General features: G+C 41.4%; 1 long non-coding RNA gene across 1 annotated transcript in view; it reads left to right on the forward strand.

Annotated features, from left to right (window-relative positions):
- LOC145721114 (uncharacterized) overlaps positions 1-26,483 on the forward strand; it is a 117,381-nt gene extending 90,898 nt beyond the window's left edge. Inside the window, exon 3 of the long non-coding RNA XR_014144580.1 lies at positions 26,047-26,483. This is a non-coding gene — a long non-coding RNA (uncharacterized LOC145721114). The remainder of the gene's footprint in view (positions 1-26,046) is intronic.
- Positions 26,484-27,248: the final 765 nt, after the last annotated feature.

Below are 27,248 nucleotides of genomic sequence, written 5' to 3' on the forward strand. Positions count from 1 at the left end.
ATATCTCTTTTCCCAGGAGCCTCTGAGGCCTGGACAGCAGAAATGCAGTGAGAGCAACACTGCTTTTTTCTCTGCAGAGGGAATGCAGTCAGCATTTACTAGAGACTTGTTTGTACCTGGTACTCTGCAAGAGTCCTATAGAGACAGCCATGAATCAGGCATAATTTTGATCTTTACAGAGCTCACAAGTGTAATAGGGGGAAAACATACACACAAATGCATATGGTACAAATAGATGCTTGTAGAATGTGCTCCAGAAGCAGAGATGGTGTGTGGCTAGCTCTGCCTGGATGAATGAGGGAAATTTCTTTGAGGAGGTGACATTGTAGTAAGGTGAGATGGAAGAAAGGAGGGAGGATTCTGATCAGAAGAAGCTGTATGTGCAAAGGTACAAATCTGAGAAAGGAGCTGCACTTATCTGAGACTGAGGAGAAGTTGTAAGTGGTGAAGACAAGATAGCGCGGGGGTGGTAGGACATGGGGCTAGTAACATAAAATCCTGATGTAGCTGAGCAAGCATGATCGCATGCTTTATCTTTGTATCTCCCTCACTTAGCCTAGCACCTTTGACAAAGTTGTGAACACTTCGTGGTGTCTTGATTTGAGCTAAGCAAGTTAAATTTCACTCCGTATCCTTAAGACCCATTTGAACATGGTACGCCACTAATTTTTGTATGTGATACACATTGCATATAAAGATTGTGTCAGATGGATGCATTACACTGCGACTTATATCACAGAACTTTATTGAGCCCCTGACCTCAGCAGGTATCTCAGTGATTTTCTTTGTGGTTTCCTTGGTGGGCCGATTTATTTAATATGCCTAAAAAACTTACTCTCCATTAAATAAGAATTATGCTCTGTGTTTCAGTAATGAAATAGGATGAAGTCAGGGGACCCACCTGGATTTTTAGTTTTATAGATCACTGGATAGTAATAAAGTCAGAACAAGTGGATGTGACAAGGTTTCCTTCAGGAGGGACTATAGAAACAATGGCCAGTAATGACTTAGTGTCAATATTAAATTACTCAATGAGGTGAGTGTGATCTAATAGCAATGTGATTTCCTGCCCAAATAGCCCAAGCCAGACCTTTTTTACAAGGTTATCCATGTGTTCTTGGCAAGAAGCTAACACCATCTTAAAGATGAGTTTGTTCTCTGTTAGGTCAATGAGGAGTGAACTAAATATTTTCTACTTGGGTCTTCACATGATAAAAGCTTAACAGCTTTGAAGGAGCTATTACAGGCAAATGCCTAAAAGAAATACCCATTTGAAAAGTCTATAATTATGTACTTCTATAACAGTGTGTAAAGGGATCACAGTTCCCATCAAGGGTTATTGAGCAAATAGTGAGTTCTTAAGTCAGTAACTACTTATTTACATGATGGTCAGTAATGGCAATAAAGGAATCATTGCAAGCTGCTGAGTAGATCTTATTCATCCATGTAGTTGGGGCTCATAAGGTGCTGAAGTCTGTTCTCCACTCAGGCAAAAACAAAACAAAACAATAAACACTGCAGTAACTTGGAGCAAGGTGAGGTGCTATTTTCCCATTGAGCCAGGGGATACTAATGAGTTCCAAAGGTTCCAACAAGTGATTTAGGTTCAAAGTGACTGGAAGAGAACTGCTTGAAAGACTTTGACTACCCAGCCTCCATTCTCCTTCCTTCTGATAAAAGCCATTTTTCCTTGAGATCTACCTCTCCCACATTCCTCTGGTAAGGCTGTCAATCAAATGGTCATGCTTCTCCATCAGCAAGTGATCCAAGTAGCATTTTTAAGAGTCCTTTGGGGATTTGATATAATTTCTGGGAAAGAGAAAGACATACTTTTTTCTAGGATGTCCTGGTAAAGGTCAGTGTAAGCTTGGAGCTGCTGATGGTTTTCTTTACCACCAGGTAGAAAAATCTTGCCTGAAACTAAAACTAACACAGAATAAGGTAGAGGTAAGAGATGATGAAAAAAGAAATAGATTTCTGACCACACTGAGCACCTGCATGAGCCACATCTGAGGCTAGCAGTCACCTTGGACTTCCCAGTTACATGGGCAAGATATTTCCATTTTATGGTTATGTGGTTTGAATTGAGTTTTATGTCATCATCACTGTTGGACCCCCCAGTGTGGGGTGCCCTATTTGTGATTTTTCTTTTTCTCTACCGTCCACCCCATTTTGTGAGAATTCCTTAGTGTGTTTATCACATGACATGCATTTGTGTATTGGGACAAATGATCTCTCACTGGTTGACTTCTGCTGTCGATAGTCCCAGAAGTGATTGTATAGGAAGTGGAAACTAAAGGTTTGGCTTTCTCTGGCTAATGCCCCCTCCATGAGCAGGAATCAGCAAGAGTTGCCTGCCTGCCTGCACCTGAATGACAGTTCCAGGAGAGAATGTCCCTTCCCATATTTTTCATTTCATTTCTTCTTTTAATCTTTGTCACATATATGAGGTTTCTACCTTTTTTAACTTTAAATCAGATGATTAGCCCAAGGAGATGCTCTATTGCAGAACATTTTACTTTAATATTCTCACACTTGTAAAAAAAAAATGTGGTGCTGGGAATGATGTGCTCCAGAGGCTGTGATTATGGCTGAGAGATCACTCACCATGGCAGATGGAGTCACACAGTCCGTTGTCAATGTGAAGCCTCCAAGAAGATGAAAAAATGTAATTTTAATTGACATAAGTCTTTACAGCCAAAAAGGAGCCTTTACAATGGAGTGAATAAAAATGCAGGATTTTGGCAAAGCCCCGAAGAAGTGTTTAAAAGGGTGACTGCGAAGTCACTAGGGAATGAGATTGCCCCAAATTAGGCTTTAGTCTAATTTTTCAGTAGCCAGAGGTATAGAGTTAAGAATCAAGAACCAGACTGAGGCCTTTTGGGAAACTTGGATGCATTGGGTGCTCCTGGGGTCTCAGGGTTGGGGTTCAAGAATCATGGATTGGATGACACTCTTCCCAAGTATTGGTTCTGGTCTTTGCTGGGAATGTCATACTATCATTTGGTTGGTGTTTGTTTCAGGGTTTCTCAGCAACCACTGCCATTTCTGCACCAGCAACGGGCCAGCAATGGATACACATTTCTTCATCTTGCTCCAGATGTGGGCAGTCTTAATTGGTGGAGTGAGAGAGGCTGAGAAGAGCTGAAAGCTGGGGAGAGTGGCTGTCTCTATAATAGGAATCAATATCATCAGTTGGAGGACTTCTTTAGTGTTGTGCGTGTGGTCTAGAGGAATGCAATGCTTATCATGGGATAATAAAAATAAAGAAGTGTGACAGAAATGTACAATAGAAAAAAAATAAAGCTGAATAACAGATGGTAAAAATCTAGAGGAAAGGATAGCAGATGACAAACATTAAAAAGAAAAGAAGAGGAAAAAAGATGCCCAGGAGAAGGGCAGTGGTGGAGGAGAGCCCGCAAAGGATGAACAAGGGCAAGTTTGAGAAGTCTGTTGATGTTGCTCATGTCTACAATCCCAGATTCCCCTGGGATGCAGACACCAGTCACTTCAAAAGCTTTCGAGGACTAGCCCATGAGCATAAGAGAGCTATACAGTTTTATTCTCCCTGTCTACTTTACAGTGTTCTTTCAGTAGGAGACTTAAACTGAAATTGTACAAGGAAGTCTCAAACTTAATTTTTTTCACTTGCATTTGGGAATCTTAAATCCTTTGGGCAAGAATGCTGGAGAATAGAGGATAAAGGAGTAGTGCTTTCACACAGAGTTGGTTCTGTTCTATTATTGATTTATAAGTTTAATTTCCATCAAAATAGCAGAATGAGAACCTGAGACATTTCCAATGGCTTCTGAGAGGCCCAGGATTTGACTTGGCTGACAAAACAACTAAAATTACCGAGGGCTCTTCATGTGTGACTAAAATTTGGGAAATTAATGCTTTCTCAGTGGCTGCCTTTTCCCCCCTTTATCAGGCTTCCTAATGGTTTCATAAAACCTCTCTATCAACATTAATACCCCCTCTCCTGCCCTATGCTTTCTCCTGTCCCTCCCTCAGTGCTTCCCAGAGTGTTACTCCCATTCTTTTTCTCTTTTCCTGCCCTTGGCTCATCTCTGTTTGGGTCACAGCAAATAGAGGTGCCAGTGTTTTGACAATTTCCTCATCTCTTGGCTCATCTCTGTTTGGGTCACAGTAGCACTAGAGAGGGGGGAAATTTCTACCAGGATATTGTGTTATGGTCCCAACCATCGTGACGGTAATGACTATGGTACTCAGAATACCTTCTATTCCTTAGCATGGATTTATGATGCTATGGTCCAGACTATTCAGAACTCTAAAGGCCCCATCATAAATCTGAGGACTTGATGTATACATCTTCTAGAAGAGCAAGTGGGACAGTGGTTAACCTAAACTGATTCCTTGATTGTTTAGTCCTGTACATCCTAAATCCCTTTTACATTTTAGTGAAGGTTTATTTTCCACTTGGCACCTTAATAAATGGTACTGTAGCCTGTACAATGATCATTACAATTCAGTGGCTGGGGAAATGAAAGCATCCAACCAGCATGCTTATTGTGAATGTTAGTTTTATTGAGGGGAAGTATAGAAATATTATCTGTTCAAGTCCTAATGGAGCTGCTCCCATTCCTCAAGGGGTTATCACATAGTATCAGGGAGATCTCAATCTTTAAGACTATGGAATATAGAATAATTAGGCTTCAATGTCTTCAGGAGTGGTTTTTTTTTTTCTTTGTTAAAAAATGCCTCTTTCCAGATGTAGAACTGAAGTATCTGTTGCTTCTGATGTTGCTGTCAGAGGCCAATTGGGAAGCAAAGTATCAAACACAATGGCTCCTTTGAATTCCCTTGCAAGAGGCAGAACATTCCCAGCCTCGAGATTCCGGTCCTTCTTGCCTTAGTGTGTGGAAAAAAGCAAATCCCCTCCAACTTGAAGAAAGAGTCTTCCTCCTCCCCACCCTTGACCCGACCTCTGAACCCAACCAACTTCTGCTATTTCTTAGGAAATGGTTTAGTTTAGAAGCATGACATTTGAAGGTGAAAGAGAGGGAGATTAGAGGAATTTGAGCCTGTTTTCACAATTCCAGTTGGGATGTTGGAGAAAATTTCTGTGACATTTAAACTGCCAGTTACTTTATTAGATTTTTGTTTCTAAAGCAGAACTAAGTAAGTGCAGTCAGTCAATGACTCTGGCCAAAATAATGTGACTGATTAGGCTCATTAAGAGTCTTTCTTCCCTTAACTGAAAAGTTTTAAATTCTGGCCTTGAGTAGAAGCACCGTGGAGAATCAAGTGTAGCAAAGTTTCTCATTTCAGTATCAAATGCTCTCAAGCATTTTTTTGTATGGGAATAAAAAATTTGGGACTAAAAAAATAATAAAGTGCTGAGTCACTGCTGTTCCTCTTTTGAATGCGGGGTTTCCTAAAAAAAGAAAATGGGTGAGAGAGAGAGAAAAGAAAAAAGAAAAAAAGGGAGAGAGAGAGAGAAGTGACCAATTTCAGTAGTTTTAGGTCATATAGTTTTGAAAGCAATCCTGTTGCTATCAGTACCTGACAACAGAGCTAGACAGAACACAAATAAGAAGTGTCTTCTGTGCTTCCTTCTCCTCCTCCTTGCCCTGACCCTCTTTAGAATATAATTTAACTAAGATCATGTGTAGATTAAGTCAGGGAAAATGTGGATGGGGACAGTAGGTTCAAATTTTTCTTGCGGTTTTTTGTTTACTTATTTGTTTTCCTACTGGCTGTTTTGGGGTTGGGGGAAGAGGTTGTGCGTTTTCAAGATGGAATTGCTCTCTGGGCCTTCTTTTATTATCTTTGAAATTAGATTCTTCTCAATTATTCAGGAGCAGATTATCTAGTTTGCAGACTATCTGGGTATTTTGTTTCTTCCCTTTCCTCTCTCCTTGTTGCCAGTGTTTTGACAATTTCCTCATGCTGCTGATATCCACAAAATTGACCATAAAAGGAGAAAGGAAACATCCAATCAGTTTTGTTTGTTAATTGCTCTGGTACAATTTATTCAGAAAGAAACTAAAATATAGACCAAACTGGAGTTTGAAGATTATCTGTGAATCGAATCTTTCCATACTTTCTCTAAGCCTCATTTGTACAGATAATCGAGGGTTGGCAGAACTTCAGAGAAGTATCTCTTAAGAGAGATCAAACACTTCTCAAAACCCAGCTCCCTCTGAAATGGCAAATTTTTTCATTCCCATGGGAAAGTCATTGCTTAGAGAAGCAAATAGAGAGAGGTGCTGAGAGAGAGAGGGAGAGAATTCCTCTGGTCTGATCTACCTTTGATGGAACAGGCTCAGTAATGACTGGCTAGGTTGGTGATTTGTTCTGGGGCCAGACTGGTGTATGAATATGTGTGCATGTGTGCGCATGCGCATGCTTGTATAATACTTAAAATCCACCTCGAGGCAAGATGCCAGGAGAGAGATATGGAGGTCAATGCCTGTGAGCCACATGTTTCTTCTCGATAATGAGAGCTCTCGCCAACCCCCAGCCCCTCACTCTCCACTCTTTTGGGTTCAGGGGCTGCTCTTCTAACTCTGACCACCCAGTTGTGTGAAACTAATGATTAACCCTTTGGCACCAGTGCTGGAGAATTCGCTCCACTAATTGGTAATGCAAAACCCATTAGTGATTAGAGTGGGGATACTCTGTGTCCAGATGTCAGAAGGTTAATGAAAAATTGAATATTGTATTTTGCTGGGGGATTAAAATTTTTCGGGTGGGTGATGTCTTTTTCTCCTTTCTGCCAGCAGCTGAGGTTGAGCATCAAGCTACTGGCCTCCATGGGCTGGCCTGCTTGATAACAGGCTGGTTGGATTTTATCTGGGAGATCAGAAAACTTTTGTCATCAAATCCAAACAAACACCATCTAGAACTATCCTTCACAATTCAGAAATGGAGATGACTCCCAAGTGCCACATTAAGAAGTAAATTTAATTGCCCAATAATTGCAAGAGTTTTGCCTGCAAATATATTTGTTAATTGAAAAAAAAATTTTTTTTTTTTGCCATATTTGGGCTTCTGGAAATGGATAAGAGGGAAATTTATTGGAGAACTTTATTTGGACTGGAGGACCCATTTGTGCAAGTACATTCCTTATTAATAGGTCTTTGTTCTTGCTGTAACCCTCAGCCAGGTATTTTGAGAGATATACTCATTTTCTTCTAAGTCATATCAGCATAGTAATCACGTCTGGCTGAAAACCAGCTGCCATTTGCATGTTTAATAAAAATATAACATCAATACCATATTCAAAACTATTTTTCCTTTTAGTGGAAGTCTTCAAAATAATCTGTTTCCCTATATCTACCATAAATGCTGTTTACTCAGGGTTGAAGTCTTTAAAATAGGGAGAAATGCTAAAACAGTTTGATTACTCTTTCTTTCCCTTATCAGTCACCAACCATCTCTCTTAATTATGGTGTAAGGACATTTACATAACCAGGGGGAGTGTCCTATAACTACATTTCTATTATGCTTGGCACTTGTGTGAAAGGATATTATATTCATGTGCATTAGAGATTGCTTATAAAAGATCAAGACAATAATAGCCGATCAGACAATAAAGGTCTCTTTTCTCCTCCCAGACAGGCTGTCTCTGACAGAAGAATACAGTTCATCAAAAGTGTCTGCAGGTTGTCAAACTCAGGGAGGTTTGGGGACCCTCTGAGGCTGTCATGGTCAACAAGAAGATTTTCTGTCGGGCTTTGCCATCACTCACCCTGAGGAAATAATCACTCACTACATTCTGCATGTTCTCATGATAGAGCTCTCCATTTGAGAGAAAAGAGCCATTTTATCAAAGGACAATATAGCCCTTCTCTGAGTCCACGTAGCTTCCATTATCAGACCATAATAAATCATATTTATGTTCTCAGTTAATAAGACTGATTACAATGCAGGTTTCAGACGTGGGAAAAGCAAAGCAGGTGAAAAGACGTTTTAATGAAAATATGATAAGAAAACAGCTTCTTATGAACATTTCGCACTATTATTTGTAATGATTACAGACAATTTTTGATACATCTTCTTTAGCAGTGGTTTAAGCTGCATAAATTGGCTCACTGGTAGATAAGTAAAAATGATAAGAAAAAAATCATGAAATTGTCTTATGTTGTCTAGAATCATTATGTACATAACAAGTGCAAAATGGGTCTAATGTATGCGCTGGGGATGGAGGGAAAACAGATTTCTCAGGGAAACATGGTTTGGGTATTATTCAAAATGATTTAGAAATTTTCTCATCTCACTTATTAAAAGTGTGTGTTCCCTGAAATTTGGGGATGCCAGGCATTAATTTCATCTTTGTAAATGAATCAGCAACTCTACCTCTTTTATTCAATCTCAAAGTTGTTTTTCCTTTTCTTCCCCGCTGCCTCCCTTGGAGCTCAGTACAAAGAGACAAAGAGATATATATTTCCTACTCAATGTTTGTGTACAACTGCCATTAGTGCTAATGGGAGTTAAGTGCTTGCTTGGGAGGAGAACAGACCCCAAAGTTTAATATTGAAGGGTACCTTATTAAAAAGGTCTGGACATTTTTAGCTTCAGTGAGTTCAATTACATTAAAGTACCAACTTTCTAAATTAGTACAAAAAAGAAAAAAAAAAATCAGAGAAAGCAGTGAAATAGCTTTAGCCTTTAACTGTGTAATGCAGAAGAGCGGCCGAGGGCTGAGGACTTGGGGGGTGCAGTCTGTCTTGTTCATTCATACTAACTTACGGATTTGATAGTGTAACAAATAACAATTCCAGGTTAGCACCCGCAATGCTTAGAGCACTACTTTCTACTGTCCATTTGCAGCTCTGATGAGAATTTTATTAGCTTTGGCTTTCAGGTTTCTAAAAGACAATGAGACTTCTTGCATCCCATGTTATTCTGGAGAGTGGTATTCTGAAACATTGGTTTAACACAATTTACCACAGATTTAGCCAGTGGTTGGGACATTTTCTTTATTTGGGGGGAGAGGGGATTGGCAGGCCTCACTTTGTGCACCTGGGAGAGAACATTTTAAAATTTGCTTTAGAATCACCATTGTTATGCCCTGGAAAAGCAAACATTCCCCATAATGAAGTTATCTTGGCTAGACTGCTGGAGAAGACACAATATTGATGGCACCGCAAACTCTTTTTACCAAAAGGAAATTTAACATCAACCAGAGTGTCTATTTTACTCAGAGGTTCTTGGATTGTATTTTTTCTGAGCCAGTTGGCACTAATGTTAGATATTGGGAGAGTTGGTAATGTTGGTGAAGCCTGACAGATTAACTTCACAAGTCAAAAGAAAAATTCATATGGAAAATGTATGATTTAAATTGATAAGGGTAGGCATGTACTTATGGATGTATGTGGGTGCCTATGCAGGGGTCCCAAGTTTTTTTGCAATACTGCTCTTTTTCCTGAAATTAAAGACCGATTGAGATTCAGTCCCCTCCCCCTAAATCATTGCTTTCTTTGTTGGCAATTTCTCTTTGTTCTATTCTAACTTGAATGGAGGAGGGGAGAGTGATTGGTCCCATGTCAGTCACATTGTCTGACTTCCACAGAAATAACTGCCAAGACTTTTGCTGCATCTTCCTTTGATTTTAGCCCTCACTCCATTTTTCTTTTCATAGGTTGACCAAAAAATATTGCCTGCAAGAGAATTCTGTAATGCCACCATATATCTAATATCTATGAGGCATTTTGTTTTAGCATTACTGGACTTAACCACAAAAGACACTTGACATTGATAAGGAATCTGTCAAGTCCACCCTGATCAGTGCACTGAAATCGCTCATGACAGGGAAGACACCAACCCCCTAAAGCAGTGGTAGATTAGGAGAAAAATGATTAGGAACCTCATCGTTGTGAAGCCATTTCATGTTGGACCATAGACTGAGCCAAATATGTTTTACTTGTCACACTCCATTAGCATGTGTGAAACAGTTGGGAAAATGGCCATATGATTAGACAGAAGGAAACCTGGATTCTCCATTATTGGAACTTGTTACTACTGAATAATGTCTATGCAAGAGGGATTGGTTTAGATTTTGTTAATTTCTTGTATGATGGAAAATAAGTGGCATTCATGAATAGAATCGACATAGTTCAATCACAAGCAGTGCCTTTAAATCTCCCCCCAATTTTCAACATTTCTTAAAAAAGTCTTGGGGAAATCCACATTTTTACTGGCAAGAGCCTTCATGGATGTTTGACTCCTAAAATTTCCTCCCTCAATCTCTCTGCTGAAACCAGTAGATTACATTTTCCCAGGGCCTAAGCAATCTTTCTGTGGCTAAGAACAAAACAGAGGACCGGCTTGAGATGAAGACTCATGTCTGGTGTAGTTCTTATAGTTTACATTAAATTTTTTGAAAGAGAGAATGTCATTGAAAAGATGACTTTAAGGATGAGAAGGTAAGAAAGACTCAGAAACAAAGGAAATTCCCAGCAATGCTTAAAACACCATGACCACAGCACTGTAAGGAAAAGAGAGAATAGACAGGATTTTCCTCTTGGGGGTAATCTGTTGAAAACCCACATAGAATGAAAGAAAATCTATTGTGGGAAAGAAAGCTAGCTTTCTTGAATGTTGCCTGCACAATCACATATCTATGAGTGTGAAAGTTCTTTAGAACAAAATCTTGTCCCACGTATGACTGGGGAATTATTAAGCGTTGACTATTAAATCTTTTAGTTAGTTTCATACTGTGTTTATTTCTCCAGAATGATGAATATGCAGATTTAAAATTGAATGCTTTTGTTCCCAAGAAAATGATAAAACCAAGTCCTTGCTGAAGTCTAGCATTTACAGATGGGTTCTCTGAAGGGATGACTCACCCCAGCTGGTAGCTGCCAATGTCAAGTAAAACTTTGCCACCTCCCACCTCCGTGGAGAGGGACCATTTGGATTGGGAAACTGCAGGGACTTTGATGATGGTCCCTGGGCACTTGTGCAAAACTTTGGCCTGATTTAGTCATTGTGGATAGCTTTGCCCAGCCCCAAATCCAAGCAGAGGCAGCAAATAGACATTATTTGCAATAGCAGGAAAGGGCAAGGACAAGCCAAAGGGCAAAGCAAAGAGGTGTATGCCCCTGGACAGACTAGCAAGGCAGGCAATAATTAGTGCAAAACAGCCACCCTGTGTCATTTTCTTGTATTCTCTCAGCTTGTCAGGCCCCCAAAGGTTTGTTAGTTGGTCCAAGAATTCAGTGCAATCCTCCCTTGTGGCCACACAGAATGTTTGCTGTATTGAAGGCCAGCCCAGGACTAATTTTGAAAAGCAAATCTGGGAAAGAGCTTAATTTCATTTCCCTTGAGATTTTTCTGGGACAAAGTTAGAAGTTATGACAAGTTGAACAAAATAGCAGTTAGAAGCAGAGGCTACTTTGAGCCAAAGTATCCTACATTATCCCATTATCCTTGTTCCTAAAATTCTATACTATGAAGGAAGTTTAATGGATTTTCAGTAAATGGTGGTAGTTTTTCATGCTACACTACAATGTTTTGCAACCCCTGTGATGCTAGCGTGAACTGTGGGATCTTTCATTAGAGTGCCCTCTTGAACACCCAGAAGAAAGGCATAATCAAATGTACATAGTGACTTGTGGGTCTCAATTTCACAAGTGTTTACTGAACACCTACTATGTGTCAGGTACTGTGACTCCCAGACCAGTTCTCCTAGACCAATGCTCTTCCTACTACCCGACACACTCTTCCTTGATATGATTGAATGAGTGAGGGACCCAAAGTCTGTGCTTCTGATTTCGGAGGTCTCAAGCCAAAAATAGCCATTTTGGCAGAAACTCTAAAATACTAGTGTAAGTGAAACGTGCTTACCTTTTCTAGAGGAGTCAGTAGACAATGATGTATGTAAGAACCCAGGCTTTGAAGTTCTGGTCTAACCATGGCTCCTTTGCTTTCCAGTTAGTTGGTCCTTAGGCGAGCTATTTATCTCTCCAAATCTCCGTTTCTTCATCTATAAAATGGGTATAATAATATGACTTATTTTCTTAGCATTTTTGTGAGGATTAAATACATGTGAACAGTTGGAGCAGCCAAAGTCAGATGAAGAGCTGGGCCATCAAGGCAGCTGCCTGTGGGGACGGGGGTTTTGTGTCAGTGTTTAAGGGACACCAGACACCTCTGGAATAAATGATAAATGTGGTGCCAGTAACTCCGCTTTCTGGACATGATCCTGATATATACAACTAGATAGGATTGACCCTATCCTGCCGAAGAGACAATATTCTTCAGAGGAAAAAAAAAAATCCCTATTTCCAGTTTTGCTGGGTTTCAGGCGACTACCACCCACCCTGAGACAGAAAATCAGCCAAATAGTGCCTGGTCTGTGGCTGTCTTCTGGAGAATTATGCTATTGTCTAAATCAGAATCCTGATACCAGCCTTCCCAAGCGGTTGTTTGATTTAGAGAATCTTAAGAGAATACAAAAACAAAAACATGGGAAACATTCTGTCAACATGAAAGTCAGAGAAATTAGATTTTTAAGCAAAATTCGAACAAGATTTTATAACTCTATCAATACAAGTTATCTCTGTGCTTTGAAAGAAACACTATTCGGTTATAAGGCTAAAAGAAGTGAAATGGAAGGCAATTCTAATCAAGTTAAAATGTTTCAGTGCATGAGATAATTCTCTTGTTTTTAACATCAAGAAAGACATATATGAATTATATTAGTAGCAAATGGTTTTTCCCATTCTCAGTAAATGACAGTCGGTCAATAGGATATTGGCTTGTAGGGACACCAAGCAAGTCTCCTTGGGCTCCCCAAGTCCTGCCTGGCCCCTGAGCTCAGCGCCTAGCACACAGTCACTCTCACTGTGCCTTTGCAGTTAGGTGAACCTACGTTCAAGCACCTGATTATGAATTCCGGAGTAGATGAGCCAGTGACTTCAGGCCTTCAGTTTGTGGCACAAACAAGAGAAGACACTGAGCTGTTGGAAGGGCAGTTCTTGGCACTCCTGGGCTGCTCTGGCCTCTGTGTCTCCCCTCTTTCCTCTACTCCCTTCTCCTTTGCAATCCTTCCTTCTCTTCTCCTGGCCCACTTCTTGCCCCACTCCTTGGCACATCGTGCGCCTGGCCCCATTCTCGATGTGCCGTCCCATAAGTTCTTGCTCTCTTCTCCCTTCCTCTCACCCTCTCATCTGCCTCTCCCTCAGTCCGTATGAGGTGCTCGTCAATACGCTGCTATAGAACAATTGAAGAGAATGCTCTCTCTTCTCCGAATTTCCACATGTGGACTCTTGGCTATGGTTTTATCTGGCTGTTTCACACCCATGAAGTGAGGGTTGGTGGCAGAACAGTGGCCGGGGAGTGGGGTCAGAAGGGGCTCCACATTCATTTTTGCCTCCACCAGCCAGATCTTGGCATGGTTGTGAGGATTAAATGCTTATAATAGACAGGTCTCCTGGACATCAGAATCTCCAGGAGCAAAACAAGGGAGCTGGAATATAATATACTCACACATTTTTAAAGATGTAAAAACCTTTTTCACAAACATGATTCTACATGAGATCCAATATATAGAACTCATGAAGCAGGTGATGCTCTAGAAGCAAGAGACCAGGAGCTCAGCCTCTTAGGGCTCATCTTCCACCACTGCTCCAGCCCCCTCCCCTGCTCTCAGGTGGCTTCCCAGATCCACTTCAGATCCAAGGTAACTCCAATAGTGGTGAGGTCCTTGGGGCAGGTGCTGAACCTTATCCCTTCTAATCCCTAGTCCCACCCCATCCCCTCAGTGCTTCTTTAGCAAAATGCTAGATAGGTATAAACAGTTCATATCTATTTACTCCAGCCAGCTTTCTGGCAACTAGCAAATAGAAGAGTATGCTTATAATTACAGAGATTTCATCTATTTGAGGTGACTCTCGAGGGACCCTCGCTCCTCACTCAACCCTGGCTTTAGTTTTATGGGTCTGGTCTGAACACTGACCCAAACCAGGCCAAGCAGAATCTTCCCTTGGGGTTTTCCAAATTGGAATCAAGAGATGATTGTGCCCCTCTTTCTGATGGAAGCAGCCCCTGGATGCTGAACCCAGGAGCTTTCAGAACTGTGGTCTCCAGCTCATAAAGGCAGTCAATCTGTGGAATAAAATGAAGCCTCTCCCAGAGAGAAATAGAGCCATGTGGTGATCAAGTTCTAATTTCAGGTTTTTCCTGGGCCCCTGCCCTTATTCCTGATTATGGTCCTGTATCTTTCTAATTCTCTGTTAGGCCCAACTCAGTTGGACTCAACTTCTGTCACTTTCAACCAAGAGAGTCCAGACTAATACAAGAATCTCTCCTTTTTCTTATTTTCATCTGATGTCATATTAAGTTTATTTTTCATAATATTAGTACTGAGGAGATCCCACGGTTTATCCTTTAGTCCTCTACTTGAAACCCAGAGCTCAGTGTGATCATCTCCCAGGCCCAGAGGGCCATCTCCACAGAGACACCCTCTCAGACCTAGAGTAGTTGTGGGTGATTGCTTTCTGAAAGACTGGTTGGGGTCCCTCCTTTGTGTTAGCACGATACCCTCTAGTAAATAGTTCCTTGGGATACTTATGAACTGCACGGTAATCATCTGTTTCTTCTCCTAGGCTCTAACTTTCTTGAGTCAGGAACACTGATCAATTTCTTGATTCCCAATGTCCCAATGCTTGGGACATTGTAGGTACTGAATTTTATTTTATTTATTTTTTAAAAAATTTTATTTATTTATTTGTCAGAGAGAGCAAGCAAGCACAAGCAGAGGGAGCGGCAGGCAGAGGGAGAAGCAGGCTTCCTGTTGAGCAAGGAGCCTGATGCAGGACTCGATCCCAGGACCCTGGGATCATGACCTGATCCGAAGGCAGACGCTTAACCGACTGAGTCACCCAGGCATCCCCTGAATTTTATTTATTTTTTTGTTTGTTTATAGTAAAATGCCTTGTCAGATAATATAATTTTTTTTTTGTCTCTCTCTCTTCTTCATCGAGGGTTTCATACTTTTAATCACGGATGCTAAAAGTTCTCCTTGCCCTCAGTGAGAGTAGCACCACATCACCCAAAGAGTAGAGGGGAAATTATTTAGGAGTCTCCCTTACACTGCTGAAATGTCTTTGAGTTCTGATGATGGTTTTCCTCCAAAGGCTGGGTGTAAGGTACCCTTGAGGTACCCAGCTCAGTTTTATTATAGAAGAGAGTGAATGAGTATCTCCAACAATCTAGGAAACATTTTGAGTGTTGAAGATAAAAACCAAAGCAATTGGACTCCAAAGGTGGAGCCCTGGAAGGAAAGAAAAGTGGGATTCTGAACCTCTGAGGTAGTAGACACTGGAACCAAGACCAGCTCAGTGCCTCTGAGGTTAACGAGTGCTGAAGAATGTGACTGGAAAGAGCTGGGCGTGAGTCGCTGCATGGTAGGAGCACAAATGTGGGAGATTCTCGCTGTGGTCAGCGCTGAGGAAATGGCGCTGTCCTCCTTTGGAGAAGCCCCGCAGGCCTGTGCAGAGATCTGGCTCTGTGAGGCAGTGTTCCCCAGGGAATCAGTACCATCTGCCAGACCCCGCAGGACTGTCACTGTGTTGCTAGGAGAAACGGGTGGTTGTTGGGGGGCTGGTGGCCTGAGCAGCCTCCTGTATTCTTCTGGTGGGGCTGTGCGGGAATCCAAGCTTCCTGGATGGCCAGTCAGGGAGCAAGGAGGTGTGAGAGACACTGGAACAGCCTGTTAACAGCAAGCCTCCAGCAATTAATCAGAAAAAAGGAAAGTACCGACCGTGACCAGATTTTGTATCCCAATTTTGGAAGACAGGCAATACTGCCTACATGTTGAATAAATAAATGTGATGTTTGGGTCAATTCTGTTGGGCTGTGTCACAAATTTCAGTATGTCAAAAGGTCCCTACTGGGCTATTACAACAGAGAATGCCAGATGTTTATATGGGTTTCACTTCTCACAACAGTCCTGTTAAGATAACAGGGCAGTTAGCACTATCTCCATTTTCAAGGTGAGGAAACCATTGCTCAGAGAGATGGAGTGACTTGCCATTGTTACAAGGACAGTTAATGGCAGAGCTCTTCCCACTAGGCCAAGCTATCTCCTTCACCAGGGTGGAAAAGTGGAGCGAGCACTTGGTCCTTTGTCAAGAGTTCTGGCTTCTGGTTCTAGCTCTTCCACCAGCTGGCTGGGTAATAGCAGGCCAACCCTCTTTGGGGGTTTCTTTTGGTTTCTTTCCCTCATTTTGGGGGATAAGCCATGGCCTCAAAGGCCCTTTCTAGTGTGAACATCTCTTGGATTTGGGGGTGTAAAGAGAAGAGATGGCTCATATATGGGGTTTGGGGAAAAACTGCTATGTCCAATGTCCAGTTTCCCTTTTTTTTTTTTTTAAATAAACTTTCATTTAAAAATTTTTCTTTTTTTGAGAGAGAGAAAGTGTGAGTGGGGGGGAGGGGCAGAGGGAGAGAGAGAGAACAAATCTCAAGCAGGCTCCATGCTCAATGCAGAGCCTGATGAGGGGCTTGATTTCAGGATCCTAAGATCAAGACCTGAACCAAAATCAAGAGTTGGATGCGTAAGTGACTGAGCCACCCAGGTGCCCCAAATAAACTTTCATTTTAGAACAGTTTTCAACTTACAGAATTTTGCAAAGACAGTAGAGATCCCATATATCCCATTCCTAGTTTCCTCTATTATTACACCTTATTTTAATACAGTATATTTGTCACAATTAATAAACCAATATTGATGCATTATTACTGATTAAAGTCTGTATTTTTTTCAGATTTCCTCAGTTTTTTTTACAAATATCTTTTTTTTTTTTAATTTCAGAATCCCATCCAGGATCTCACATTATACTTCTTAGTCATGTATCCTTTGACTCTTCTTGGTTATGACAGTTTCTGAGACTTTCCTTGTTTTTGATGACCTCGACAGTTTTAGCAGTACCAGTCAGGTATTTTGTTTTGTTTTATTTTGTTTTTTAAGATTTTATTTATTTATTTGAGAGAGAGTGAGAGTGAGAGAGGGCATGAGCAGGGGGAGAGGCAGATGGAGAGGGAGAGGCAGACTCCCTGCTGAGCAGGGAGCCTGATGAGGGACTCGATCCCAGGACCCTGGGATCATGACCTGAGCCGAAGGCAGCTGCTTAACCAACTGAGCCACCCAGGCATCCCCAGTCAGGTATTTTGTAGAATGTCCCTCAATTGTGATTTGTCTGATGTTTCTCTCGTGATTAGATTGAAGGATATATGCTTTTGGGAAGACCACAGAGGTAAAGTGCCATTCTTATCACGGCACATCAAGGGTAGATACTATCAACATGATTGATCACTATTGATGTTAACCTTGATTATCTGGCTTGAGGTAATATTTGTTCGGTTTATCCACTGTAGAGTTACTTTTTTATCCCCCCTCTTCTTCCATACTGTAATCTTTGGAAGAAATTCACTTTTAAGAGCAGCCCACACTTAAGGAGTAGAGAATTATGCTTGACCTCCTTAAGAGTAGAGTATCAGATTTGTTTGTTCTCTCCTATTTATTTAGTCAGCCATTTATTTATATTAGTATGGACATACGGATTTTTTTTTTACTTTGCATTATAATTCAATACTACTTTATTTTGTCATTCCCTTCTTTTATAGTAGTAAACTAAGTAAGTGCTTAGCTGCATAAATGGCTATCATGAGAAGACTACATTCCCCAAAGTGCCTTGCAGCTAGGTGTGACCATATGATTAATTCTAGCCAATGGTATGTGAGCAGGAGTGATGGGTACCATTTATTTCTTTTCTTGAATGCATTTGCTGAAATGTGGCATTAAAGCTAGAGCTAGAGTAGCCATCTTGGACAAGAAGATGACCTTGGGAATGGAGACCACAAATGGTGGTGCAATAAGATAAGAGCCTTGGTCCCTGACTGTGGAGTTCCATAAAAACCCTGGACTGACATGCCTGCCTGTATGTTACCTGAAATAGAGAAAAAATTTCTATCTTGTTTAAGCCTTATAATTTTGAGTTTTCTCCAACTCCCAGAAGAATTTAATCCTAACTAATACAGTGCTCCAGGGGTATGTGTTTTTTTTTTTTAAGAGAAGGAGGGGGTGAGGGGCAAAGGGAGAGGGAGAGAGAGAATCTCAAGCAGGCTCCATGCCCCATCGTGGAGCCCAACATCGTGGAGCCCAACATGGGATCTCACAACCCTGAGATCATGACCTGAGCCAAATCAAGACTTGGACGCTTAACCCACTGAGCCACCCAAGCACTCCAGGTCTGTGTATTCTTATAAGTATGTGTATATAGGGAAGGGATGGCTCCAGGAAATAAAACTGATTTTTTAAAAAATACACCAGAATCTTCTAGTTAGTTTTCCAAAGAGGAATTTTGTTATATTATTATTTTTAGTAAAGATACAGCTATGGGTAGTAAGGTGCTGTCTGGTTCTCTGACTTCCTTTGTTTTGGGAAACTCACCAAGATTGGTTCTTGAGTCACAAATATAAGGCAAGTTCCACCCATTATCCTTGGAGTAAACTGTGAAGGCACCCGAAATCTCTCTGCAGAGGATGCAGAGTGTTCTATTTAGTAACTGAAACTGGATGAGTCTTTTGCTGCTGTTTCTGGGGGGGGGAAAAAGGAAAGAAGATTTTCTGAAAAAGATTTAGTTAGAGAAATGCGTTGGTGTTCCCTGACATGGGTTTAAGATTGAAAGACCTATACTTTGAGAAATAGACTGTGGATTATTGCTTCTGCTTATCTGGCTATGGAATTTTCTCCCAGCTACAGGTTGGGGGAGAGAGGGGAACAGACAGCTTGGATAGAATTGGTGGAGAAGGTTGGATGGGCTACAGGGGGCTAAGTGGAAGACACAACTTGGGACGTGGGGAAGAATTTAGGCAGGATTAACTTTGAGAATGAGGACCAAGGATTTTAGGGAGGAGAGAGTGACACAGCCATGAATTAACATGAAGTTTGGAAGGTGATTATGAGGTTGCACAATCCAAAGCCAAGAAATGATGACTATACATCTCAGCTACAAATGAGATATTACTCTTAGGAAGTTGAGGCCCACATGACTCAGTATCAGAGCAGTGTCACAACCCATGTAACCAAAGGAATTTCTGAATAGCCCAATCTCTTCACTCAGCTTTCTCAAAAATCATGACTAAGACTAAAAGAACACAATTCCTTTTCTTCTCTTATTCATTTCCATTCCCATGGCTATTTTAGAACCTGCTCTCCACAGTTTCTGGAAAAGTCTCTTCTTCTTAGACCCTCACTTATTTTTCTCTTCCTCTCCTCCCTCCTCTCATCTATATCTTCGTTAAGTTGACCTAGCCCATCTCGAGCAAGATTTTGAGGAGAATGCAGGTGGAAAATTAGGATGGAAGTTACAGGGTTCTGTTTTTGCAGGCTAGAGGATGTGACAGCTATATTTCCACTCAATTTTATTAAGGAAGTGACAACGTGAGCACCAGGATGTAAGCTTCCTCTAGAATATAAGCTCCACGAGGCAGGGATTTTTGTCTTCTAGTCACTGCTGTATCCAGGTACCTAGAACAGTATCTGACACATATTAGGCACACAATAAATATTTGTTGAATTCATGAATAAATGCACCCAGTCAAATACTTGCCTTCCCAGATTCCTTAGGAGTGGCCAAATGGCAGTTCTGACCAATGACATAAGTAAAAATCTGCTGAGAGTGTCTAAGGATATTTTTATTTCCCTGGTAAAGATTCTCATATATGGCATGACCCCTCCATCTTTCTTCTTACCTTGAATGAGAGCATGATGTTTGGATCTACAGCAGCCATCTGTGGCCATGAAGTCACAAGCATGAAAGAACGTCCGTGAAAAGCACAGAGGCATTGATGTCAGCACGCACAAGTTGCAGAGCTCACACAGAAGCAGCTTGTCTCCAGACTTCTTGTTACATGAGAAAATGAGCCTTTTTATATAAGCTACTGTTAGTCAGGTCTTCTGTAATTTGTGACCTGTCAGAACCAATGCAAGAGGGGGAATGACTGCAAATATTCTCATGACAATAATTTGTATTTCAATTTATATATATGCTATTCATGGGCCACTTTCTTCTGCCTCATGTGGGACTCTCGCAGCAGATGTTGACAAGATAGTTGTCATATTATTTCCAACTCAGGACAAGTTTATGCACATAGGATTTCTATTGACTTTGGGCAAGGAAGACTTGAATTTGTCCTTAAAGTAGGTGTTATGGGCTGGATTGTGTCTCCCCAGCCCCCTCCCCAAAATTTGTATGTTGAAGTCCTATAACCCTCACTACTTCAGAAACTGTATTAGTAGATAGGCTCTTTAAAGAGGTAATTAAGTTAAATGAGGTCATTAGAGTAGATCCTAACCCAATATGAGTGGTATCCCTATAAGAAGAGGAAATTAGGACACAGACATGTACAGAGGGGAGACCATGTGAAGACACAGGGAGAAGATGGCCGTCTACAATCCAAGGAGGGAGGCACCAGAAGAAACCAACCCTGTTGACGTGTTGTCTTGAATTTTTAGCCTCCAGAACTGCCAGAAAATAAGTAAATGCCTGTTGTTTAAGTCACTCAGTCTGTGGTACTTTCTATGGCAGCCCTAGCAGACTAATACAGGTGGGTATCATACTTAACCCACTGATAAGCTGTTGGTTCCAGAGTTCTCTCTCCATGGGATGCTGTAGCCAGGGACTCATGGTAATATCTTTTCAGCACTTCATACTGTTCTCTGGCCCAGGTTTCTATTTCCTTATCCTCCAGGCTGAAGATTCTCATGCTTTGGGCATAACACAACCACCTATGGAGCTTTCTCAGATACAAATGCCCAGCCCCTAACCCCCAAAGATGCTGGCTCAGCAGACCTGGCAGAGCCCAGGAATCCTTATTTTTCAAAAAATTCCCCCAGGTGATTCTGATGCTCCCAGAGTTGAAAGCCACTGCTCTTATCTTCGATCCTAAATGGTCAGATACCCTCTACCATGACTGACTGTGCTTTAAGATGGATGGTCAATATTCCTCTGCAATTTATCCTCAAAGAGACTGCTTCCCCTCTTTTAGGACTTTTAGACTTTTGGGGATTTGTATAACCCACTTTTAATAGAGGGGTGTCCTAAGAATGTCTAGGGCAGACGCAGGACAGCCCTGTTTCAGGGGATCTCTTCTCCCTCACACAGTCCCTCTCTGTTTGTAGTGGTTGATCTTGCTATCCTTCTACAATTGCCTATATTCCAGACGCGGGAGACAGAGGTGAGGGTTTTTTGCCAAAGGTCAGAAGTTGAAGAAAGGCTAGTTGGCTGGAAAGCGGGGATGAAGCTAGGCAGTGAAGGATTGTCAGGGCTGAAGTCAGTGGGGATGGGCAAATGACCTGGCTAATGGGCAGAACAGGGGTCGTCAGGGTTGCTGGAAGAGGGATGGATTGTGAGCTTTATGGCAAGAACTGGATTTGTCTTGGCATATTCAGTGCCTAGCAAGGAGTTGTGCAAATGAATGAATGAATGCATGAAAGAATACCAGAGTGAAAGGAGTTACCATGATACCTCATACCCCTGGGGTAACTCCCTAGCCCCTGGTAACTACCATACTATTTTCTTTCTCTATAAATTTAACTATTCTATGTACCTCGTGTGAGTAATTTCATACAATATTTCCTTTTAGGCCTGCTTATTTCATTTAGCATAATGTTTTTAAAGTTCATCCATGTTGCAGCATGCATCAGAATTTTATTCCTTTTTAAGGCTGAATAATATTCCATTGTGTGTGCCTACCACATTTTATTTATCTATTCATCCGTCCATGGATACTTGGGTTGTTTCCACCTTTTGACTATTGTGAACAATACAGCAAGGAACATGGGTGTACAAATATCTGAGACTCTGCTTTCAACTCTTCTGGATACCCAGAAGTGGGATTTCTGGGTCATATGGTAATTCTATATTTAATTTTTTTGAGGAACTATCATTCTGCCTTCCACAGCAGCTGCATCATTTTATATTCCCACCAAAAGTGCACAAGGGTTCCAATTTCTCCACTTGTTATTTTCTGGTTTTGGATAATGGTCCTCCTAACATTGGAAGATTTTAAAGGGAAGGTTTGTGTATGTCCAGAATCTATTTCCCCTTTTCCGGTAAGAGCCTTTGGTTTCTTTTAGGGAACCCTGCCCCCATCCTCTCATTTCATGTGGGTCAGGTGACGTACAGGGGTGGCAGGCATGTGAGGTGCACGAGAGCAAGCAGCATTTCATCCTCCAGGCCACAGTGACTGGCTCAGAGATTAGCATGTGGCCAGAGATGGGCCATATCAGAATCAATCCAGAATTACACCAGAACTCTTGGGAACAAGGTTCTCTCTGATGAGGTTGCAAAGTTGCTAGAATATACATCTGGAGCTGCTGGGCCATCTTGTCACCACAAAGGGAGCCTTCCTAAGAATGAACTGACACTAACTCACAGGTAGCAGAACTGAGAGGTAGAGACAGATGGGCCCCTGTCTTCATCTTCGGAACACCTGGGTGCATTTTTCAAGTTATAAGAACCGATAAATTCTTTCTTTTGCATGAGCCAGTTTGGAATTGGTTTCTGACACTGGCAATCCAGAGAGTCTTGAGAAAATACAGACTGGATACAGGAAGGTTTGCATTTTAGAAGGATCTCTTTGATGATTCTGTGAAGGGGAGACCCGATAAGGCAAATCTGAAGGCAGAGGCCTAGTCAGGAAGTTATGGCACTAGACAAAGAGAAGGCTATGGTAGAAAGTGGGACAGGAGAAGTAGGGGCAACAAGACGGACATGGGATCCAAGATATATGGAAGTGTGTGACTGATTGGGCTGGGCTCAGGAAGCAGCAACATTCTGGCTCAGGAGACTGGAAATGGGCATGCCATTGGCTGAAATGAGCAGCATGTAGTGAGGTGTAATTTGGTGGAAAGGCAAACTATTCTGAACATGTTGAGTCGGAAGTGCTTGTAGAATGCCCAAATAGAGAGGATTAGCAGGAGTTTGGGTAAATGAATTAGGTCAGGTGAAAAGTCCTTGCTAGAGCTGCAGGTCTGGAAGGTGCTGCCTGGCTTTTAGAGCCAAGGTGGTGGGTGAGGTGGCTCAGGGGGGATGTGTAGAGTAGAGGAGCAGAGACTGAGATTGGAACTCTGGGACATTCGTGTTCCTGGACCATTTGAGGGAAGAGCTAGAGCTAGAGCAGGCAGAGAGATAGGAGAAGGCAAGAAAGCATTATTAGGAGGAAGTATTCAGCCATGCCAAAGGGGTCTCCTGGGCCACTGAGCAGGTTCTGTGTTGCGTAGGGAGCAGATCTTGCTGCTGAGCCTTGCTTTGAGGAGGCAACGCGGTGTCACAAAAACAGTGAGGGCTTTGAAATTGGATCCCAACTCTGCCCCACAAGGCTGGTATGATGTTGGGCAAGTGTCTCAACCTCTCTGATCCTCAGTCTCCAAACCTATAAAACACAAATAATATCCCACTTATATAGAATTGTTGTAAAGCTTCAGTGAAATACTGAATGCTGATACTGATAAAGCCCTAAATCCAGAGCCTAGCACATCCCAGGTATTCTGTGCATGTCAGCCTCTTACCTTCTTTCTCATTTCTGCCATATCAGTGCTATCCACTGACCTCACGCCTGTCTACTCCTTCCAGTCTGAGACTAGGCAGGGCTAGTCTCAGTGCATGGGCAGCAGATTAATGGTGGTATGAGGTATGAGGGGTCAGTAACCAGAAAGGGACCTAAGGAAGAGAGAAAAAGGGTGTGGGGATCTTGTTGTTTGAAAATGGGAGGCTCTTCAGCGCTTGCAGGGCTGTGAATAATATGTGATTCCAAAGGGTGAACTAAGAAAAGCAAAGAGAGGGGCACCTGGATGGCTCAGTTAGTTAAGCATCTGCCTTCGGCTCAGGTCATGATCCCAGGATCCTGGGATAGAACCCCACATAGGGCTCTCCGCTCAACGGGGAGCCTGCTTCTCTCTCTCCCTCTGCGATATCTCTCACTCTTGCTCTCTCTCAAATAAATAAATAAAACCTTAAAAAAAAAAAAAGAAAAGAAAAGCAAAGAGACATGAGGACCAGAGCCAAACAGTGGGCCACAGACCATCCATTGATATAGATCCTTATCTAAGGCAGAAGGCCATTCAAGAAGCCAGAACTCTGGTAGGGAAATTGTGGAATTAAAATGAACTATTTCCCAGGGCAGATAGAGGGTGGGTGATATGGGCAGAACGAGTCAAAAGTTACAAACTTCCAATTATAAAATAAATAAGTCCTGGGATTGAATATACAGCATGGCAAAGACAGTTAATAATACTGTGTTTCATATTTGAACATTACTGAGAGAATAAAGCTTAAAAGTTCTCATCACAAGAAAAAAAAATCCATAACTATGTATGGTGACAGATGTTACCTAGACTTATTGTGGTGATCATTTCACAATACATACAAATATTGAATCATTATATTGTACCTGAAACTAATATGATGTATGTCAATTATACCTCAGTAAAAAATAAAAATAAAATGGACTATTTGTCTATAATAAGGAATATTTCAGGGGTAGGTGATTCTCCCTAGCAGGAAGCTTTCCTAGGCTGTCTTCTATTTGCATGGAAGATTTAAGTCCCAAAGAAGATGGATGTGGGGAAATTCACACCCCCCCCATCGTTCCACACTATGTGGGTGACCCATGCTATAATCTGGCAACCCAGAGTTAGGCTCTTCTTACTCATAGAAGTCCCATGGGAAGAGCCCAAATTTTGTTAATAACATTTTTGTTTGCAATAACCTCTAAATGATATCCCATAAAAATGTAAATTATTTTCTCTGGAATCTGTTACTTAGGAGCAATATTATAACAACAATAAAGGAATCTAGAAATGATCTAATTTCACATTTTACTCCAAAATGTGGCCAGGGATAATGGTCCCAGTGACAGTGGTGTCTGGAATTGTATATTTTCAATTTGCAAGTATTGATGGCCTCTGAAGGACTGATTTAGTTCATCAGACTTAAAAAAGGGAGACTCTTTGTAAATGTTGGGATCATGGATAGTTTTTCTCTTTTTGAGGATTTGAATTTTAAAAGATATATTCAAAGGTTTTCCACACATATTTTTTTTTGTTCAATGATTTATGTAAACTGGTTTAGTTAATCAATATAGCTCATTTATATTAAAATGATGTTATTTCATTGGTTTCAGACCAGCCCCTGGGAGGTCTGAAGAGTGAGGAATTTCATATTCATGCAGGGAGACACAAACAGGGAAGAGCAGGGGTTGGAATGGAAACAAAGAAACAAACATTCCAGAGAATGACCTGTGGATGATGGAGATGATATCTCAGTATGTGCAAGAGAGAGCCTGGGGTACCATTCTGGAATTCTGTGGGGCTCCTTTGTCTAGTAATTGAGAAACTCAGGGTTCAAAGGCATCAGGCAGTATCAGCCTTTCAACTGAGTGTGTGCTTCGCAGTTTGTTTTTTTGTCATACCCTTTTGCCTTTTGAGGATCTGGCTGTGATCCTTCTGTGTACACCTCAAAGAGACCTCAACTCATATTGAGTCTTAGGAGACCAAAAAGGATAGCAATCTTTCCCCAAACATCATCTTGCTCTGAAGCCTCTGGATGAGACTTTTAGAGTTAAGTTCAAACTTTGTCTTTCTTATAGAGTTATACCTTGTCTAACCATATGAAAGTATCAGTAGGCATGGCGTCTGATCATACCTTTTTTTTCTTTATTTTCTTTTGACAACCTAGGAACTGATGGCTCTGACAACTGGGCTCTGAATTAAGTGTTTAACCTGTGGGCCAGCAGATGGCGCCATTTGTCATTCATCGACACCCGCGCATAAAAGCGTGTGGCATGGCTTCTTGCCTCTTTAATTTGGGTAGTATTATAAGTGAAGTGTTTTCGACTGTTTATTATGCATGAGCCCAAATTCCATGAATGTGTAACATTTTCTCCTGTATTTCCCTTTTTTATAACATCATTTAAATTCCTTATTAATAATTTAAAAATGTTCTGGATTTTAATCACTTTTCTCATCACTAAAATATCTGATGAAGGGATGTTTTTTTCCCCCAGCTGAAGGTGAGATAGAGGAAACCATGAGCAAGGAAGAAGATGAGAAGCTCACTCTTAACGCAAGCCCATGGCCTCCTTGCGCATCACCTCATCTTTTCAGTTTAATTGAAGAGTATTTATTTAATTAATAAAAATATCTGTCTAGTGCAGGTTTCAGAAATCCAAGGCTCGAATAGGCTGCCATTAATAAAACAAGTTTTTTTTATATCCAAGTTTAATTATGGTGGTGTTTGTTTGATAGCTTGTTACTGTAAATAAAAGAGATAAAGGCAGCCCTTCACTGGAGTAGCTTGAGAGCTGTGAAATATGTACCTAATTAAAACTATTGGTGTAAGAGGCTAATAAAGTACATGTGCCTACTAGATGTCTTATTCTAATGAATCTCGGCTAATTTGCTTTGACTGATGAATTTCGGTGTTAGTGGTAGGGGCTGAATAATTATGAAATTTATCACAAGATACAAGGACTCATTAAGGATTACTCAGGTTGAGTTAGAGGAATGTTTTCTTTGTCAAGAACACAGGCCTTGACCAACATAATTACAGCGATGCCAAAAAGTAGCCAGATTCCAATCCCAGCCCAAGGGAATGCTGAAGGCCAGGAGGGGCACATGCTTCGGGGTGGGGGGTGGGGGTGGACAGGAGACTGTCAACTCTGGAAGAAACACCTGTGTGGTATTCAGGCCCGAATTTTAAATAGAAGTATTCGGTTCCAGTGACAACGACTTCGTTCTCAGTCTTTTATTGAAAACATTTTCCCCCTCTTCATGAGGAAGAAGAGATGAGGAAGCAAATCTATTTAGCAAAGACACTGCTGCAGGAAGCCCATTCAGCCCCAAATGTTTTTTTTTTTTTCTTTTCTATTTGTAAGTTTTAGCTTTCTGAGTCTCCCAGCTTATTAATTAATCTGATTTCATTAACTCCTGGGTGGTAGATCCCCAAACCAAGGCCATGACTGGAGCCCATTTGGGCTGGTCTCATGTAACCACTTGCAGAACACCCAAGAAGTAAAAAATATCTGTTTCTCTTGGAATGAAAGTTCTAACTATTACAACGTGTGCTCCTGGCAATGCAGAGAAGGGCTGTCTTCCCAACGAATGAACTGGATGGTCCACTCCTCACCACCCCGGAACCAGAGCAGAAGGTGAGGGTGGGACACCTTCCGGAGGAAAACACGAAGCAGAGGCAGGGACCCAATTGCCC

This window comes from Leptonychotes weddellii, chromosome 4, assembly GCF_054177405.1.
Source record: "Leptonychotes weddellii isolate Sample4059 chromosome 4, ASM5417740v2, whole genome shotgun sequence".
Taxonomy (NCBI): domain Eukaryota; kingdom Metazoa; phylum Chordata; class Mammalia; order Carnivora; family Phocidae; genus Leptonychotes; species Leptonychotes weddellii.